The sequence below is a fragment of the Hemiscyllium ocellatum genome, unplaced genomic scaffold (assembly GCF_020745735.1).
Source record: "Hemiscyllium ocellatum isolate sHemOce1 unplaced genomic scaffold, sHemOce1.pat.X.cur. scaffold_276_pat_ctg1, whole genome shotgun sequence".
NCBI classification, from domain to species: domain Eukaryota; kingdom Metazoa; phylum Chordata; class Chondrichthyes; order Orectolobiformes; family Hemiscylliidae; genus Hemiscyllium; species Hemiscyllium ocellatum.
In genome coordinates, this window is record NW_026868195.1 from 1,745 (window position 1) to 22,901 (window position 21,157).

Sequence of the window (21,157 nt, forward strand, 5' to 3'; positions counted from 1 at the left end):
TGTTTTCAATGTCAGAGTGTGATGCTGGAAAAGCACAGCCGGTCAAGCAGCAGCCAATCGGTGGGAAGGAAGATGGACAAGAAGGTGGTGCCCAGTTGGAAGGCTGGATCTGGGATAAGGTTGGGGGGAGTGGAAATGCGGAAACTGGTGAAATCCACATTGATCCCATGTGGTTGGAGGATCCGAACACAGAAGATGAGGCGTTCTTCCTCCAGGCATCAGATGCCTGGGATTTGACAGTGGAGGTGGCCCAGGACCTGCATGTCCTTGGTGGAGCGGGAAGGGGAGTTAAAGTGTTGGGAAACAGGGTGTTTGGGTTGTTCAGTGTTTTACTGTTACTTTCACAGACCTTTTGTGAGTTAATTTTCCTCTGCTGCCCAACCCCTAACAACGTGCTGCTCTCTAAACGGACTGAATTTTCCACAATCACTTTGCGAGTGAATAATTCCTTTTTACAACAAAAGAGTGCATTTTCCCTCTATTTCTGACCATCGAAATCTGCAACATTTTCATTCCCTGTAATGCATTTAGCACTCCCTGAAATATCAACTGTGTGTTTCTCCCTCCACAGATCCCAGTGATTAATGCCAAAGCCCCATTGCCTGTGGAGAGGGTGATGTTTGACTTCCTGTACAGCTGCAGTTTGTGTGGTGAAGGTGCTCCCACAATGTGGTTGGGTAAGAGACATTACAGATTATTCACTCAGCGACAGAGAAAAGTTGAAAATGTATGTGCAAATCAACAACAGTTTGTATTTTTATCATTTTTATAATTTTACAGAAATACTATTGATAATTTCTGACATTAGGCAACAGATGGGTATATTAGGTCAGGTGATCAAAGAATTGCCAAATAAGCAGGTTTTCGGGAATACCTTAAAGGAGAAAAACAGATATGAAAGGGTTAGGATAGGAATTCCAAACCATGTTGCCTTGACAACAGTAGAAACAGCCAATCCGGTGAAGCAATGAATAAATGCATCGTTGGGAGTCTGAAAGAAAATGAGTTGTCGGGGTCTCACAGGTTGTGTGGTGCAGGGAGACAGGGATGTTCACAGCCAGGAATTACATCAAGGGAGAATTTTAAGTTGCTTGTAAACGGGAGCCCTTTGTTGGATCAACAAGTTTTAGAGCAAGTGAGCGCTTGGGCAGTAGAGTTTTAGATATTCTTGAGATTATATGTAAGTTGAATGTGGGAGGCTGGCCAGGAGTGTGTTTGGATAATGAAGTCTGGAGATAACACAGGGATGGACAAGTATTTCAGTCAATTAGCTGAGACTCGGGTGGGGTTGGGTGATCTCACAAATGTCGAAATAACAGTTTTGGAGTCAGGCTCCTCTTCCTCATCACTCCCCCTTACCAATTCACAGATATCGTTCCTTGTTCTGTCTGTCTTTTCTGGTTATGTCCTGCTCACCCATTCTGCTACTAACTAATATTTTACTTCAAGGTTGTTGGAAAATCCTTCTCCATCTCCACTCTCCCTTTCCTTTCTGAAGTCCTTGTATTTGGTGTCCCTCAAGGATCTATCCTTGGTCCCTCCAGTTTCTCACCTACATACTGCCAGGAAGTGACATCGTCCAAAAGCACTGTTAGGTTTCACATGTACACTGACAATGTCCAGCTCTACCTCCCCATCATCCCTCTCCATTACTCCACTGTTATCAAACTGCTTGCCACACTCCCACTACTCGATTAGCTGAAATTTCCTCCAATGAAACATTGCAATGGTTAAACTCATTGCCTTCAGTTGCTGTTACAAATTCCTTTCCCTTACTGCTGAGCCCCTCTCTCTCACTGGGAACTGAGGCAGAACTACACTCTTCACAATATTGCTCTCCTATTCTGACCCCAAGGTGACGTTCTGATCAGACATCTACACAATCACAAACACCAGGAATTCCAATCTGTAAAATGTTGCTTGTCTCCCCCTTGCTACTGAAACCCCTTACCCGTGTTGGTGTTGCATTAAAGTTGACAAAACCCTTGATTCTGTGACTGACCCAGAGTCTGGTTCTAGGTTCCCTCATGCTGGGACACATCCTGTCAGTCTTTACCTTGTCAAACCCCTGAGGAAGCCGATATGTTTGAAAGAGTTCCCTTCTCATTCTTCCCAAATCGAGTGAGTAGAGTCCCGACTTGTTCAGCCTTTTCTTAAAAGAGAATCCCTTCAAACCAAGGATCATCCCAGTCAATCTTCTCTGAATGCCTCTGATGAAGTGATGTATTACCTTAAATAAAGGGAGCAAAACTTCTCTCATTCCTCCAGATGTGGTCTCACTCGCACTGTATAAAGTTGCTCTCAGGTATATACATCAAACTCTTATACTGCAAATCCCTTGAAATCAGGAGCAATATTCCATTCCCCTTCCTGATAACCTGGTGTAACTTTGTGCTAGCTTGCTTTGTTTCCTGCACATTTACCTCTTGCTCCCTTTGTGGTGCAGCTTTCTACAGTTTCCACGAATTACATAGTCCTCTGTTCTTTTTATTATCTTCTCCAAAATGAACAACCTCACATTTTCCCATTTGCCGACTTGTTGCCCACTTCTCCAATGAATCCCTCTCTGTAAACTGTTTATAATCCTTTTGGAACTTTACTGTTATGCCTTTCCTAGGAGATTTTCCCCATCATTCTTCTAAACTTTTCCTGGGAACACTGGGCAGTGGGAAGCATGCAGAATTCCTGTCTTTTAAGGGATACTCTATGGAATGACTGGGAGAAGCTTGCTGCCTATTTGGTCAGAATGGTGACAACTTGCCCATCGCGCTGCATGAGCCTTTCAGCACCCCCGCCCCCCCCAACCCATGTCTTATTGATGAGGCACAGCGGCACCACGGAAGGAAAGAAGAAGCAGCAAATCCTGCTCTCCACATCTCACTAACTCTTGGAACATTCTCTCCCATGTGTCAAAGATCTGCCCTGTTTGGTCACATGAAGTCTCAAGATGGAAACTGATAGAAACCCACGTAGATTTCCCCCTGAATTGACTGCTGACCTCCACAAGGGGTAATGTGTCCAGTCATCCTGGGCCAGGAGGAGGAGATGGTGCGAGTTTCTAACCTGATCTTACAGTGACGGATTTTATAAACTTGTATTACAGGTGGACATTCAGATGGTAACCTCAGTATTTGTAACACCAAACTCTGACAGAATTACACAATTCATAAAGACCTGGATATTTGCATTTAGTTGTGAGTATTGTGTTCCAGCTCATTCCTATTTGATGCATAAAAGTTCTCGTTTGAATCAAACCATCCTGTCAATAGATCTCCCCCAAGTCTTTCATATATGTCTTGTCAACAGTTTATGATGAGCTGATGAGTGTAAGGTTGATTATCCTAATGTATAATTTCTGTAAACCCCTCTGTCACAGGGCAGCCACAATTTGCTCTGCTACAAGGAGAACAATCAGTTTCCCCAAACCCCTGATTCCCCAATGTCTGTTTGTTCTCGATAAGGTACACATCAGGATTGTGTTGGAACATTCTCCACTTGCCTGCATCAGTGCAGCCCCCAACAATATTGAAGAAAGTGAACATCCTCCAGGACAAAGCACTGTGCCTGAGTGGTGTCCCATCCCCCACCTTCAGCATTCCCTCTCCCCACCCCCGAGGCACAGTGGCATCACAGTGTAAAAGGGAAAGGCAGCATTGTCCGACTAGACCATAGGGCTGCTCTCCCATTAGGGAGAGATGGCTGGTGGTGGTTTTAACCTGAAGGTTACCCAGCCCAGGCAAGGGGAGAGGTTAGAAAGGAGAGTCCATCTATTGTATATGGATATTATTGATTTGTACCATTAACACCCATGTCCCTGCAAATAAAATCCCCCATTCCTTGTACCATCCTGGTAAATCTCCTGTGCCCCCTCTCAGGGACCCTGCCATCCTTCCCAATGTATGGGCGATCTCTGGTTTGCACAGACCCAGCTGCTCTGTGTTCCTGTGGGTGATGTCGTCATAGAGCAACAGTTGCACTAAACCTCACTGTCTGTCAGGGTGGGAGACACAAATCCCGAAAACATTTGAGATGTACTTCGTGTGCACTTGCGATGCTATGATAGAGGAGACTTTTCCACAAGTACTGGAAAATAGATCAGGATAGTTCGGTGGTAGTTTTCTTTCTCACAGTTGGATCACCAGAGTCTCTTTCTGTTCTGTATACAGCTGAGATGTTTATTATAGGAATATGACCGGCTCCATTGGACATCAGGTCAGAAACGGTGATACTAGAATAGATGACACATGGCTGGTCGATGTTTTTGGGAGGTAAATGAGACACAGAGTTTTAAGATGAAATTCAGAAGCTCAGCGCAGGAATCAGAAAGGGCCATCATCAAGTGAGAAATAAAAATTGGCGTCTTGGAGAGGGTGCAAACAAGGTTTACTAGCATGCTTCCTGGACTGGAAGGTTTCCTGTATGAAGAAAGTTTGAATAAGCTCGGACTCTTCTCTCTGGACAGAAAGAGGAAGAGAGGAGACCTTAAAGTTGTACAAAATAATGACAGGAATAGATACAATCAATAGCCAGAGAATTTTCCATAGGGCAGGATTGACTTGTATGGGAAGTCATACTATGAAGATTTTAGGAGGAAGGTATAAAGGACGCGTCAGGGGTAGGTGTTTTACACAGAGAGTTGTGAATGCATGGAATGCGTTACCAGCGTTGGTGGTGGAAGCGAAGTCTTTGGGCACATTTATGCGACTGCAGGACGTGCACATGGATAGCAGTGAGGGGTGCGTAGGTTAAGTTAGTATGTTTTACATTAGGATTAAATCTCGGTGCAACATCGTGGACGTAAGGTCCTGTTCTGTGCTGTACTTGTCTATGTTCTATGATGAGGGATAGTCGGCATGGCTTTGTGTGTGGAAAATCGTGTATCACGTACTTGATTGAGCTGTTTTTGAAGAAGTAACAAAGAGGATTGATGAGGGCAGAGCGGTAGATGTGATCTGTATGGACTTCAGTAAGGCGTTCGTCACGGTTCCCCATGGGAGACTGATTAGCAAGGTTAGATCTCACAGAATACAGGGAGAACTAGCCATTTGGATACAGAACTGGCTCAAAGTTAGACGACAGAGGGTAATGGTGGAAGATAGTTATTTGGACTGGAGGCCTGTGATCAGTGGGGTGCCACAAGGATCTGTGCTGGGCCCCCTGCATTTTGTCATTTGTATAAATGATTTGGATGTGAACATAGGAGGTATAGTTAGTAAGTTGGCAGATGACACCAAAATTGAAGATATAGCGTACAATGGAGTATGTTCCCTCGGATTACAATGGGATCTTGATCAGATGGGCAAATGGGCTGAGGAGTGGCAGATGGAGTTTAATTTAGATAAACGCAAGGTGCTGTATTTTGGAAAAGCAAAGCTTAGCAGGACTGATAGACTTAATGGTCAGGTCCTGGGGAGTGTTGCTGAAGAAAGACACCTTGCAGTGCAGATTCATAATTCCTCGAAAGTAGAGGCGCAGGTAGAACTTGAACTAGTGTTGAGATGGTCACACCAAGCACTACTGATGCTGCCTGATCTGAACACAATCACCAGTATGGATAAAATGGGGGCATTGCTGGAAGTCAATGTCGACCTGGGGGAGCGAAGCAGGTCAGGCAGTATCAGAGGAGCAGGAAAGTTGATGTTTTGGGTCGGGACCCTGTGTCAGTCCTGATGAATAGTCCTGACCTAGAACGTCAGCTTTCCAACCCCATCGTATTCATGCTGGTCATCAAATACCTATTTATTCTCGCTCCACGTTCTGGCACTCAGCGAGTAATCGATATTGTAGTGCTTGGTGTGATCATCTCAACACTACTTCAAGGCTGCACTGTTTCCTGCATCTGTCACCATTTCAGATGCTGCCTGACCCGCTGAGGATCTCCAGCAGGTTTTGTTTTTATTGTGGATTTCCACCATTTTGCTGAGGCACTTCGAGTCAGAGAGTTATCCAGCACGGAAACAGGCCCTTCAGTCCAACTCGTCCATGTCGACCAGATATCCTAACCTGACCCAGCTCCATTTGGGAGAGTTGGCCTATATCACACATGAACACTTTCTATTCATGTCCCCCTCCAGACGCCTTTTAAATTTAATTTGGCCTGTGTTCATCATTCCTATAGCATCTCATTCCATACGCTCACCAACCTCTGAGTGAACCGTTTGGCCCTCAGGTCCATTTGAAACCTTTTCTCCTCTCACCTAAAATCCAATACCCTGTAGTTTTGAACTCCCCGACACTGGGTTGGAACAAAGACCTTGGCTATTCACCCTATCTGTGCTTCTCTGTAAGGTATCCCCTCAGTCTCGGAAGCTCTGGGAAAAAAGCCCCAGCTTATTCAGCCTTTCCCTTTAACTCCACAGTCCTAGCAATAACCTTGTAGATATTTTCTGAATCCCTGCTCAAATTTTGTGAAACAGAGTCATAGAGATGTACAGAATGGAAACAGACCCTCTGTCCTAATCGTCCATGCCAATCAGCTCATTTATACATGTACCAAGCAAGTTGTTCCTATGGTCCCCTTGAAGTCTTTCCCCTCTCACGTTAAACCTATGCCCTCTGTTTTTGGACTCCCCTAACCTGGGAATAAAGAAACTGACTAGTCACCCTGTTGTTGCTCCTCACAACTTTATAAAGTTGTATAAAGCCATCCCACAGCATCTCCTGCTCCAGGGAAAATAGCCTCAGCCCCTCCCTATGGTTCAAATGTCCCAATACTGGGAACACTCTTGTAAATCTTTGCTGAACTTGTTCAGGTTTCCCAACATCTTTCCTGGAGCAGGGAGACCAGAATGGAAAGCAGTCTGGGAATTCCAAAAATGGCCAGGCTAATATACTGTAGAACCGAACCATGATCTCCCAACTCCTATACTCAATGCACTGCCCAATAACAGCGAGCATACCAAACACCACCTTCACCGACCTGTCTACCTTCAACCCCACTTTCAATGAATTATCAACACACACTGCACAGTGTATTTGTTTGTGCACACTTCCCAGGAACTTGTCATTATGAGGTTGAGCCCTATTGTGCTAACATTTTTCCGAAATCAGGGAGAATAGAATTGAATGTAGCATTCTAAAACTGGCCTCACCAATGCCCAGTACAGCACAACTGTAGCTAACTCCTATACTCAGTGACCAAATCCCTACAGTGTGGAAGCAGGCCATTCGGCCAATGAGACTATGCCAACCATCTGAACTTGTGTATTTCCCCTATCCATGCCCCTCGTGATTTTGCAAACCTTGATAAGGTCACCCATCAGTCTGTGACGCTCCAGGGAACACAGCCTACTCAACTTCTCCCGGTAGCTCGAATCCTCCAGTCCTGGCAACGTCCTTGAAATTCTTTTCTGACCCCTTTCAAGTTTCACAATATTGTTTTGATAGGAAGGAAACCAGAATTCTATGGATTATTCCAACAGTGGCGTAAGCAATGTCCCGTGCAGCCGCAATATGATCTCCTAACTCCTGTACTCAATGCTCTGACCAATAAGGGAAATCATACCAAACGCTGCCTTCACTATCCTATCTACCTGCGACTCCACTTTCAAGAAGCTATGAATCTGCACTCCGAGGTGTCTTTGTTCAGCAATGCTCCCGAGGACCTTATCATTAAGTGGATAAGTCCTTACTGCAGCACCTCACATTTTTCTAAATTAAACTCCATCTGCCACTCCTCAGCCCATCCGCCCATCTGATCAAGCTCCCATTGTACTCTGAGGTAATCTTCTTCACTGTCCACTACACCTCCAATGTTGGTGTGATCTGCAAACTTACTAACCATACCTCCTATGTTCGCATCCCAGTAATTTATATAAATGACAAAAAGTAGTGGATCAAACAGCGATTGTTGTGACACTCCACTGGTCACAGGCCTCAAGTCTGCAAAGCAGCCCTCCACCACTCTGTCTTCTACCTTTGAGTCAGTTCTGTATCCAAATGGCTGGTTTCCTCTGTATTCCATGAGATCTAACCTTGCTAACCAGTGTCCCATGAGGAGCCTTGCGGAACACCTTACTGAAGTCCACGTAGATCATGTCCACCGCTCTGCCCTCATCAATCCTTTGTTACTTCTTCAAAAGACATTCTTCCCTTTGGAAAATGTAACAGTTACAGCACCAGAATAATCGGCCCACCGTGTCTGTGTGGATCATGATGCCATTCCAAACTAATTCCATCTGCCTGTACGTGATCCATATCCCTGCCACCCCATGCCTGCTTGTGTGTCTGCCCAAACCCCTCAAAAACATTGTGATTGTTTCTGCTTTTACCATCTCCCAGGAGAGTACATTCTAGTCACTGACCCACCTTCTGCTTAAGAAACTTGTCTGACATATCTCCCTTTAAACCTGCACAGATATTGTTGGAAATGCCCAGCAGGTCATGCAGCGTCTGTGAAGAAAAATGAGTTAATGTTTCGGGACTGGTCCCCCTTCCTCAGAAACGTTAACTCTGATTTCTCTTCACAGATGCTGCTGGACCTGCCGAGCGTTTTCAGAAACTTCTGTTTCTCTTCCTGGTTTACAGCATCTGCAGTTGTTTTGGTTTTCATTTCCTTTAAACTGCCCCCTCTCCTCTTAAATGTCTGGCTCTAGAATTTGTCACTTCCACCTTGGAGAAAAGATACACATTATTCACTCTGTCTGTGCGTCTCGGGTTACCCTGCAGCAACTGACTTGCCAAAGACAAAAGTTTTTCCAGCCTCTCCTAATCCAGACAACATCCTGGTAAACCTGTTTTCACCCTCTCCAAAGCCTCCAAATCCCCTTGAAGTCTTTCCCCTCTCCTGTTAAACCTATGCTCTCTACTCTTAGATTCCCATACCCTGGGATAAAAAAGAAACCATGACTAGTCACCCTATCCTTGCTCCTCATAATTTTATAAAGTTCTGCAATGCCACCTCAAGTGTTCAGTGATCCAGGGAAAATAGCCTCAGCCTATTCAGCCTCTCCCTATGGTTCTAATGTTCCAATACTGGCAGCACCCTTGTAAATCTTTTCTGAATTCTTTCAAGTTTCTCAACATCCATCCGAGAGCAGGGAGACTGGAATTGAAAGCAGTGCGGAAATCACAAAAGTGGCCGAGCCAATAAACTGTACAACCAAAACATGATCTCCCAACTCCTATCCTCAATGCGCTGCCCAATAACAGCTAGCATTACAAGCATCACCTTCACCGACCTGTCTACCTTCAACCCCACTTTCAAGGAACTATCAACCCACACTGCACGGTCTGTTTATTCATCAGCATTTCCCAGGAACCTGTCATTGAGGTTGAGTTTATTGTGGTAACATCTTTCTGAAATCAGGGAGACCAGAATTGAATGTAGTATTCTAAAATTGTCCTCACCAATGCCCTGTACAGCCGCTACACGACCTCCTAACTTCTATACTCAGTGACAGAATCCCTACAGTGTGAAAACAGGCCATTCGGCCCATGAGACTATACCAATCAACGGAACAGCATTCCACCCTAACTCTGTAACCTCTCATTTCCCACAGCGAATTCACCTTACCTGCAAGACTTTGGATTGAGAGAGGAAACCAGAGCACCCAGAGGAAGGTCACGCAGACACACACTGGGAGAATGTGTGAACACCACACAGACAGTGGAATTGAACCCAGTCCATTTATTAATCAGTGCCTTGACCAATAATGGTCACCATCCCAAATGTCAACAAATGATCTCCCTGAAACTCTACTTTGCAGTTTACTATGCAGTTGTTCTGAGCCCTTCAGAGGGATTGAAGGGGATGGAGAGAAAACAGCAACAGGGTTGAATTTTGATCTGTAAAAATTCTCTCCATCTTCCCCCTCTCTGCCTGTCTCCCCTGTCTGTTTGTTATCCCCGTCTCCCCCTCTCTGTCTGACCCCATCTGTCTGTCTGCTGCCTCACCGCACCTGTTCCCGTTGCTTCCTCTGTCCCTACTGTCTGTTCCCCATCTCTCTCTTCCCCCTTCTCTGTGCCACCCCTCTCTATCCCGCCAGCCTCTCTGTCTCCCCACCCTCTGCCACCCCATCCCTGCCTTCCCTCATCTCCCTATTCCCTAGGTCTGTACTCCCCCACCACAGGGAAAAGACGTTGTCTATTTAACCTACCCATGTCCGGCGTGATTTTATAAATCTCTATAAGGTCACCCCTCAGCCTCCGACACGCCAGGCAAAACTACTGGCAAATCCTTGCAATTCTTTTCTGACCATTTCAAGTTTGAGAACATTCTTCTGATCGGAAGACCAGAGTTGCATGGAATATTCCAAACGTTGCCTAATCAATGTCCTGTACAGCCACAATATGACCTCCCAACCCCTATACTAAACACTCTGACCAATAAAAGCAAGCAGACCAACTGCCACCTTCACTATCTTATCTACCTGCGACTTTACTTTCAAGGAACTATGAAGCTGCACTCCAAGGTCTTTGTTTAGCAGCATCCCCAGGAACTTACTATTAACTGTATGCGTCCTACTAAGGTTTGTTTTTCCAAAATGCAGCACCTCACTTTTTTTCTAAACTGAACTCCTCGGCCCATTTGCCCATGTGATCCAGATGCCTTGTACTCTGAGGTAATCTTTTTCACTGTCCACTCCAACTCCAATTTTGGTGTCATCTGCAAACTTACTAACAATACCTCTTATGTTTACATCCAAGTCAATGATATAAATGACAAAAAGTAGTGGATCCAGCACCGATCCTTGTGACACTCCACTGGTCACAGGTCTCCAGCCTGAAAAGCACCCCTCAACCACCATCCTCCGTCTTCGACCTTTGAGCCAGATCTGTATCCAAATGGCTAGTACTCCCTGTATTGCATGAGATCTAACCTTGCTAACCAGTCTCCCTTCGGGAACCTCGTCAAACGCCTGACTGAAGGCCATGTAGATCATGACGACCGCTCTGCCTTCATCAATCATTTTTGTTACTTCTTCTAAAAAACTGACTCAAGTTCATGAGATGTGATGCCTCACACACAAAACTGTTAATAATATACAGGACTTAACTCTGTACATTGGGGTCTGCGTCACCTAGTTATGGGTGTTCATATTCTGGATAAAGTTCACGTGCACCAGCTTTGTGTTAGTGACTGTGTATTGAGTCTTGTTAATATCATCAACACAGGTGAGTTCCATTTGAAAGGCAGTCCCTATATCCCTATCCCTCCCCCCACCATCTGCTCTGTCTCTTCTGTACCCACTGTAGACAGTAAGTGGGAGGAGCTCATGGAGTTTCCATGTGAGTGAGATTGAGAACATCTTCCCTTCTTTCCACTAGCCCACCAAGAAATGGTGATAGTGTCCTTGCCTCTGGACCAGGTGGATCGGGTTCAGAGTTGAGGAACAGCATCTTTGAAGAGGCTGATTGGAAAACCTGCCCAAGCCACCAGGCCATTCTGTCTCCCAGCTGTCCCTGCCTGAGCCTTAACAGAACCTTTCTATAGTTTCTCTCCTGTCAGCCTCTCCCATTGCTCAGTTTGTCCAGGATCCCCTCCTGCTGCTACACTGCTCCTGTCCCTCACTGACCTGTCCATCCCCCAGTGTCCCTCCTCGTTCATTCATTGTTTACAATCCCATTGTCCCAGTCCTCCAGCCCCGTCCCCTCCACCTTATTGGGCAGTAGCTGCTGTCAATCACTCAGGCTCCTGTGTGATCTGGAACATGTGCTGTCGGAGGGGGGAACCAGTGCCAGGGAGGGAGGCTATGGGTGTATGGGATTAATCTATCATTGTCAGCTCCCTATCTTTCTCCTCTGGGAACAGGACCCGGGGAATAGCTCCTCTCCTGGTATCCTGACGAGTGGTCAAAGTATGAATGGGGGAGGATTTTGCAGAAAGTCATCAGAACACATTTTGTGAAAATTCAGGATTGTTATGGAAAGGGACAAGGATGGGCCTGCAATTAGAGTTCTAACTTGCTTCATTTCAGTTCAACCAGATATGATTTTGCCAGTGTGCAGGATGCAGTGTGTGCAGGATGGTTCTCATCAGCGGGTGGAGGTGGGGAATATAAATGAGGTTCCAGATTGATTTTTCCCCAATGCGATTCCGACCAGGAAGGAAACCCGGGGACCTGGCGGGAGGATTCACCAACACCCGGGAGGCTCAGAGTCAGAATCATTGATTTGGTTCTTAGTCTGCAGACAAGAGCTAGGCAACTGAATTCAAGGAGAGGAGAGAGATTGTGAAAACTGGGTGTGGAGGAAAGGAGTGAGGAGATTGGTTTGGTCTTCAGTTAACAAGAGAGAGAAATTGTGAGACTGAGATTTAAAGCTTTGGGGGGAACAAGGAAACTACAATTTAATACTATCATTATCTTATAAAGTTCCATCCTGTATTAACAGTGGTGAGTTGTTTTCTCTGTTGTAGGGTACTGAAAGGGTGGATTTGTGAATGAGAAATTCAAATTGAGCTTCATGTTCAGACCTGATGGTTACTGGATCCGTGCCGATCTGAATATCATTGGCCTTTTCATCTGGAAGGAAAGGTGTGTATTCTGTCCGTGGACAATATTTCAAATGTCAGTGTGTCTGGAAAAAATTACTGCGACACAGCCAAGTCCATGTTAGCAAAGTTTGTAGCTTTGAATGGAGGCTGTTTATCAGGATTATCTCCATGGCAACGGCAGTTTAAAAAGTCTAGTTCAATTCAGCACATTGTTTTCACATCGCACCCCTGCCCCACAGCCCCCCGTGGCTCACTTCAGTACCTGACAGGCGCTTCAGTTTCAGTGGGATTGTCTGTCAGGATTCTGATGTGGAGGAGACGGTGTTGGAGTGGGGTGGACAAAGTTATAAATCTCACAACACCAGATTATGGTCCAACTGGTTTATTTGGAAGCACTAGCTTTCTGAGCACGGCGTAATTTTTAATTTTATCAGGGCTATCTCGATGATGGCAGACTTCAGTTAAGTATTTCAACAATTACAGAGGCCACATCTTCCCCTCGAGCAGTGTCAACTGCTATTCTGGCCCTCGGGTTAGCTACTCCTCACTTATCTCCCCCAATCCCATCTAGCTTTCTGTTGATCTTTAAAGTTTTTTAATCTCCTAGTTTCTCGCTGGTCATTGCCAATTTGTATGCCTTCTATTTCAATTTGATAGACTCCCTTATTTCCTTAGCCACTCATGGCAGATTACTCCTTTTCCTACAGTCTTTCCTTTTTATGGATATAGACTTTTGCTCAACACTTGGAAAAATTGCTTTGATATTTCTCCATTGGCCGTCACCTGCCCCATTGTAAAGTCTTTGCTTCTAGTTTACATTAGCCAACTCCTGTCTCATCCTATTGTAGTCTCCTTTGTTTAAGCTCAGGATCTTGGGATTGGATTTAATCTTCCCGCTTTCCAACTGTACTCTAAATTCATCCAGACTTATCACAAGTCTTTTTATCAGATTACAAGGTGAGGGGATGTTTGCTGGGTGTTTTGGTTTTCATTATCAGTGACCTTAACTTTGTAGTAAAGTACAGGATAAATATTCACAACAGAGTATTCTGGACGGTGTGAATGTACGACACAGTCTAAAATCATAAATCACTATCTCCCCTCAGTTTAAAATTGCAAAATCATTATCTCCCACACGCTTCCTCACTATCTAAGTTTGGAACACTAACCCACCTGATTATCCTGCATTTTCCGAAAATCTCCTTTGGTGAATGTGGTGAGTTTTGGATTCAGCTTTCCTGTTATTACCGGAAGAAGATGAGCACTGTGTACAGGAGAGGCAATGCAGCCCTTCGAACCAGCTCCACCATTTAATACGGTGATGACTGAGCTCACCTCAGTCTCAGCTGGATTTTCCCGCCTGCTCTCTCTCACCCTTCAGCTCATTGCAAATTCAACATCCCTTCATTAAATCTGCTCATTGCCTGGCGTCTACCGCATTTTGAATAGGAAATTCCACAGATTCACAACACATTGAGACAAGTACATTCTTCCTGAGAATAGAATAGAGTTCCTATAGTGCAGAAACAGGGTATTCATCCATGGAGTCCACACCAACCTATGATGAGCATCCCATTCAGAACCACCCTATCCCTGTGACCCTGCATTTCCCAGGTTTAATGGCTTAAACGGCGCATGCATGGGCACTGTGGGCAATTTAGTTTGGCCAATCCACCTAACCTCCACATATTTGGACTGTTGGAGGAAACTGGAGCACCCAGAGGAAACCCATACAGACATGGGGAGAACGTGTAAACTCCACACAGTCAGCTAAGGCTGGAATCAATCCCGGGTCCCTGACGCTGTGAGGCAGTGGTGCTGGCCACTGAGCCACCTCTGGTAAAATCTGCTCCCCCTTATTAACCTCCCTGCCCCGCAATTGGCTGAATCTGTGTTCTTTACATCAGAAATCAGGTTGTGGAAGCAGATGTCTCAGTAAAATCCAGTGACAGCCCATATGTTCTGTGTGTCTGAATGGGGATCCTATACACAACACCCTCCAGTCCACACTTTTCATTCACTATACAGAAACATGTCTCCAGTGGCTTCATGGGGACTACAACTCCCACAATCCCTGAGGCGGGGACCACACGTGTGTGGGGATGCCTGGCACTGTAAATGTACAGAATGTGGGCTGATTTCGGAGCATGTGCTTTGGGGTAACTAGCAGAAAGTACTTCACACTGGGATTGGCTGGAGGAGGAGCGTATTGGTTGGAGGAGGGGCGGGGGGTCAAAGTGTCACTACACCCATGCGGGTCCAAAGGCCATTCCCAACTCGTCATAACACTGGACATCGACCAATGGGAAACAAAGAAGGATCTGACCGATTCTCCCAGACTGAAGGTTCCTCTTCTGTCCAGGATCTGCCACCTCCCTTTCAGTTTCCTTTTGTTTCATTCTGCTGTTACATTATTGACTTGCAGCAACTGAAGGGAAAGGAAGTGAACCCAGAAAGGTGCAGAGTCTAACCAGGGACGGGAAGTGGTGGCATGGATCTGTTTATCAGTAACTCCATGAGAATGGGGAGGGTGTACACTAGGGGGCAGCAGAGTCAGAATGGTGGGATAGAGTAAGTGGGCTGGAGGGTTACAGCTTTGGGGGAAGAAAGGGGAAAAAGATATTCCAGAGAAACTAGAATTGTCTGTTCTGAATTTCTCAGTGTACATATTCCTTTATACAGGGTGCTAGATGGTGAAGGTTTGCAGACTGAAATCTCAAAATCATGTGCATATTGTGATTAAGTTAATCAGCATTTGAAGAACCAAAGATAGAGAATCACTCTGCCTCACAGCATTGTCGGTCTCTCTGCGCCAAATGGACTGTGAATGGTTCAAGACAGCAGCTCACTACCATCTTCTCAAGGGTAACTAGAGATGGGGAATAAATGCTGGCAGAGCCAGTGATGCCCATATCCTGGAAATGGTTTCTGTCTCTAGTTGCTGAAACCCGGTTGATGTTACTGCAGGATGATGAGGGATGCTGAGTGCATCCTCCAGGAGGCAGCACCATCACATTACCCCTGCCTACACCCACACAGTAACACAGCAACGTCACTGGAACAAAAGGCAGTGAAGCCAAAGGAGGACTTAGATATAGTTCTTCGAGGTAAAGTCATGAAAAGGGATTGGAACACAGCAGGAACAGGAGACTGAGCTGGATGGTCAGCTGTTTCCCATTGAATGTGGAGCAGGTGGAAAGGCTGAATGGTCGTCTCCTGCTGCTATATCCCAGGTATGTATATAGTCATGGAGCCCGGGTAGGATGGAATGGGCAGGGATTCTCCAGGAGATTGCACTACCACAACAGGTTTCAGTGAGGGAAGGTTTGATGGATTTTATTTAACATTTATCTTTAACACAAGGTTTGAGAATTTTGGTTTTAAAATGTTGTCAAAGTTTTTGCACAGCAAATAAAATTAAAGAAAATAAATTCAACTGTCTGAATATAACAGTTTTAAAACTTTCAACCTCTGTAAAACAAAATTTTGTCCATTCACTTTTTAGCTACTCAAGCTCCAGGGAAATATTCCCTCCCTGTCTGAACCTTTGGTTTGATATAACTGTTTTTCAGGTCTCGTTCTGTGAGCTGCGAAGCGTTCTTTTTCCCCATTTCTCAGACCCAGAAATGTTATCACAGCAACCTTCCCACCATCAAAATCATCATTATGCCATTTTGCTTTTGGTGAACATATAATCACCAGCAGTGCAAAAGTAAGGACCGCAGATGCTGGAAACCAGAGCCTAGATTAGAGTGGTGCTGGAAAAGGGCTTTTGCCACAATGTTGATTTTTCTGGCTCCTGACCTTCTGTGCTTTTCCAGCACCACTCTAATCTCGACATATCAGTAGCAGTAAACCATTTGTGTAACCGATTGAATATTTCCAAACAAAACCCATTACGGGCCATGCAAACCTTTACAAGTGACCGAGTGAGAAAAGGACGAAATCAAAGTAGAGTTGTGGGGAGGGGGCAGCGGTGGGGATAAAGCACTATATTCCATGCAGTGCCCACCTCTATCTAAAGGCATCAAGAGCATTGATACAGACCACATGCTCCTTCTCCAAGGACACCCTGCTGTGTAGCCTTTATCGACAATCATAGAATTGCATCCCTACAGTGTGGAGGAGAGCATTGGCCCATCAAACCCCACCAACTACCCGAAGAACATCCGACCCACTGAACTCCATCCCTGTAATCCTGCATTTCCCAAGGCTGATCCATCTAGTCTGCACAATCCTGGATACTGTGGACAAGGTGGCACGACCGATCCACATAACGTGCACATTTTTGGGCTGTGGGAGGAAACCAGAGCACCTGGAGGGGACCCACACTATTATGGAGAGAATGTGGGAAATCCACATTGACCAAGGCTGGTCTCTAACCTGATGCTGTGAAGCAGGAGTGCTATAATCACAATTTAAATCAAAACAGATAATCCCTGCTCATTGTCCCATTGCTGTTTGTAGAGACATCCTGAGGTTTAGAGAGTGGCGATGTAAGTTCAGTCAACTCCAGCCCAGTTAATGTGGTTAACAACAACAAAATCAATACTCCAACAGTGTCATCATGTACAAGGGCCACTCCTGACTCGGATGAACAGTAACATCAGAATCAGAGTCCTGCAGTCCACATGGAGCAGGTGGATGGCCACTTCCCTGAGAACACTCACTGGTCTCTCAATCATGTTCAAGACGCAGCAAATCCCTTGTCACACAGAGAGGTGAACAGCGCCGACCCAGTGTGAACCCGCTGGGGTCCCAGTGGGCAGGATGAATCACTGAATCCCTTCTCTCACACTGAGCATCTGAATGGCCCCTCCCCTTGGTGGGGCAGGATGAATCACTGAATCACTTCTCTCACACAGCATCTGAATGCCCTTTCCCCTGTGTGAGCTGACTGGGGACTCCGAAGGTGCTGCATTTGAGTGAATCTACCCCCACACTGGGAACAAGTGAATGACCTCTCTCCAGAGTGAGCTCGTTGGTGTTTAAGCAGGTCAGAGGACTGAGTGAATCCTTTCCAACACACTGAGCAGGTGAATGGTCTCTCCCCGGTGGGAATGCACTGATGTCTCCGCTGGTGAGAGGTTTGAATGAATCCTTTCTCACACATGGAACAGGTGAAGGGTCTAAATCCACTGTGCCATCTCTGGTGCCTCAGCAGATTGGAAGATGAGTAAATCCCTCCCCATACGTGGGGCAGGTGAGCGGCCTCTCCGCAGTGTGACTGTGTTGGTGAGTGTCCCACTGAGAGGGGTAAGTAAATTCCTTATTCTGATTGAGCCCGTCCTCCTGTTTCTCTCAGTTGTTATTGACAATCTCATCCCCCCCGCACCAGAACCTGTTCCAGATCAGGCAGAATGGTTAGCTGCAGCTGGTCACCTGACCGGTCACTGGTCCTGGAAGGTTCACTCTCCACAGATGCTGCCAGACCTACTGATTTTTTTCCAGCAATTTCTGTTTTTATTTCTGACTTCCCAGCATTTGCAGATGTTTAGTTTTCCAATACTCATCTTGTCTGTTGCAGAGGAGTTTATTGATGAAATTAAAGGGTTTCAAAAATTGTACATTAGGTCACACATCAGCTATGATCATCATGAGTGGCACAGCAAAGTCGAGGGGCTGAATGGCCTCCTCCTGTTCCAATGAAAGTTATCCATTGTCAGCTTGTGGTAACATTTCCCCTCACTGCTCACTTCACCTCCATGTCGAACACACTGTTACTGACTGAACAAACCTCTTGTGTTTGAACTAAACCTGCTCATGTTCAATGGCTCCCCTTCCTGCCTCCTGGGTTTAACTCTCACCGTGGAGTGCTGTCTCATATTACTGCAGGAATACCGACAAGGATTAATCCTGGAGTCTGTATCCGCTGGGATCCACAATCACCGTTTATTTCCTTCTTCCTCTTTCATTCTGTCGATTGAACTCTCGGTTTCAATCCATTCTCCTGTCAAGCTCTTCAACATGTCCATGTGGGTGGACTAGAGGCATCTGGGATGAAGGGAAGTGGGGATTAGGCGGAAGCACGAGGAGCGGTGATAGCAAGGACAGTTCTCATTGTAACGGCAGAGTTTCTCCGCGACCCAGTGAGTGGTGAGGCACCTGAGTTTGTGTGGGAGACAGATTCAATCAGGGATTTGGTAAGACACTCAGACATTGACCTGTCCATCTGATTGTTAACTCAGGCAGATAGTAAGAAAGATGCACATTTAGATAGCACCTTTGTTGACCTGGGGCAATGAAGCATGCTTCCAACCCAATGATTTCAACCTCAAATCTCTGAAAACACAGACACAAAGCTTCCTACTTGTACCAGGCTGTCTCTGAGCCTCCTCTTTTCTTGAGAAAAGCATTTTGAGCTGTTCAGCCTTTCCTGGTGATTATAACCACTATGTTCCTGTAAGATTTTTGACTGAACCTTTATATTCCTGTTCCTTGTGAGTGATGAAAGTAGCAAAAACAGTTCCTGACCTGTGAGGGGTTTCGATTGGAGTGTTTATATTTGCAAATTCATTCCCACCCTCACATTCAGTGTGAAATTGATGTAAAACTGAAGGGAAGGAGTGAGTGAGCACCCACAGAACCATAAAGGAAGCATTTGGATCTGAGTTGAATGAACCTACTCTAAGATCAAACTAAACAACACGCCCTTCATTTACTATCATCCATGTGCCTATCCAAGAGTCGCTTCGAGTCGTTGATGGATCTGAATCTACTACCACCACTGGCAGGGCATTCCATGCACCCACCACTATCTATAAAGAAACTATCTCTGACATCTCCCCACAACTTCCCCCATTCACCTTAAAATTATGCCACTTTGTGGGGAAAACTCTTTCATTACCCATTCTATCTATGTCTCTCATCATCTTATAAAAATCTATCAAGTAAACTCTCACCTTCTTTCACCTCAATGACCAAAGCCCCAGCTCCCTCAACGTTTTTTTCATAAGACATGCCTTCTAGTCCAGGCAGCATCTTGGTAAATCTCATCTGCACCTTTTCTAAAGCTTCCTCATCCTATGTATAATGAGGTGATCAGAACCGAACACAATATTCCAAGTGTATTCTCACCAGGGATCCATAGAGCTGCAGCATAACCTCATGGCTCTTAAACTCAATTTTCCTGCGAATGAAAGCCAGCACAGCATACACCGTCTCAATAAACCTATTACCTTGGATGTCAGCCATGAGGGATGTATGGACGTGCACCCCACGATCCCTCTGTTCCTCCACATTGCCACGAATCCTGCATTTAATCCGAAAATATGCACTCAAATTTGAAATTGCAAAATGAATAACTTCACACTTTCCCAGGTCGTACTCCATCTGCCACTTCTCAGCCCAGCTCTGCCAATGTCCTCTAGCAACTACAAAAGCCCTCCACACTATCGACAACTCCACCAACCCTCGTGTCATTGTCAAACTTCCTAACCCACCCTTCTACTTCCTCATCAAAGTCATTTATAAAAATCACAAGAAGCAGAGGTCCCAGAACTAATCCCTTCAGAATACTACTGGTCACCGTGCTCCAAGCTGAAAACTATCCATGTAATCTCACCCTGTCTTCTTTGGGCCATCTAATTTATTCTCTAATCAGGCAGGTTTCCCTGTATCCCATGCTTCATTACTTTCTAAATGAGCCTACCATGAGGAACCTAATCAAACACCTTGCTAAAATCCATATACTCCACATCCACTGCTCTGTGCTCACCAATGTGTTTGTCACATCCACAAAATAATTCAGTAAGGTTTGTGAGGCATAACCTGTGGCTCACAACGCCATGCTGACCATCTCTAATCAATCAATACTTTTCCAAATAATCATAAATTCTGTCTTTCAGACTCCTCTCCAATAATTTGCCCACAACTGATGTAAGACTGACTCATCGATGATTATCAGGATTATCTCAATTGCCTATCTTGAATAAGGGAATAATGTTTGCCACCCTCCAATCATCTGATATGACTCCAGTGGACAGTGAGGATGCAAAGATCATTGCCAAAACACAGTAATCACTTGCCTCCCTTCCCATAACAACCTAAGTTATATCCTCTCTGGCCCAGCGGACATCTATCCCTGTGATGTTTCAATGTTTTCAGCACATTCTCTGCCTTAACATCAAACTGTTCGACCATATCAGCCTGTTTCACGCTGTCCTCACAGGAACAAGGTCCCACTCACTCATGAATACTGAAGCAAAGTTCTCATTAAGGACCTCCCCATCCCCTCTGACTCCTGGCACAAGTTTGCTTCACTATAAGGGGTATTAATGTGGAATTATATCTCAGCACTGAATTAATGTAAAGATATTGCAGTGTACAATCACTAGATTACTTTGAATATTGAGTTGTATTTTAACTGAGAAAACACAGTTGAATTGATTTGATTATATTTCACTTCATGCTAACATTTATTGTGTTTCCAAGCACAACAACAGTTTCATTTTTACATATATATAACTTACTTAAAATTCATCGCACGGTTATGTACAGAAAATAGAATTAACATCTGCTTGTTCCTTTCTTTATCAATGAGTGTTCATTTTGAATTTGTGGAAGTTGTACATTGTTGAAAGGAAGGGAAATTGCATTTTTAAATCAAAGTACAATGATCACGCAGTTTTATCAATTTGTCCTTCAAAGAATTGTCATGAGATTCCTCTTTATTTAAGACCACCATTGTATTGTTATTGTTAAATATTGTTTAATTTCCAG

At 45.1% G+C, this 21,157-nt stretch overlaps 1 long non-coding RNA gene across 1 annotated transcript; it reads left to right on the forward strand.

Annotated features, from left to right (window-relative positions):
* The first annotated feature begins 576 nt into the window (after positions 1-576).
* LOC132812485 (uncharacterized) lies at positions 577-4,245 on the forward strand. Its single transcript, XR_009643674.1, has 3 exons — positions 577-677; positions 3,104-3,194; positions 4,167-4,245. It is a non-coding gene; the product is annotated as an uncharacterized LOC132812485 (long non-coding RNA).
* The last annotated feature ends 16,912 nt before the right edge of the window (positions 4,246-21,157 follow it).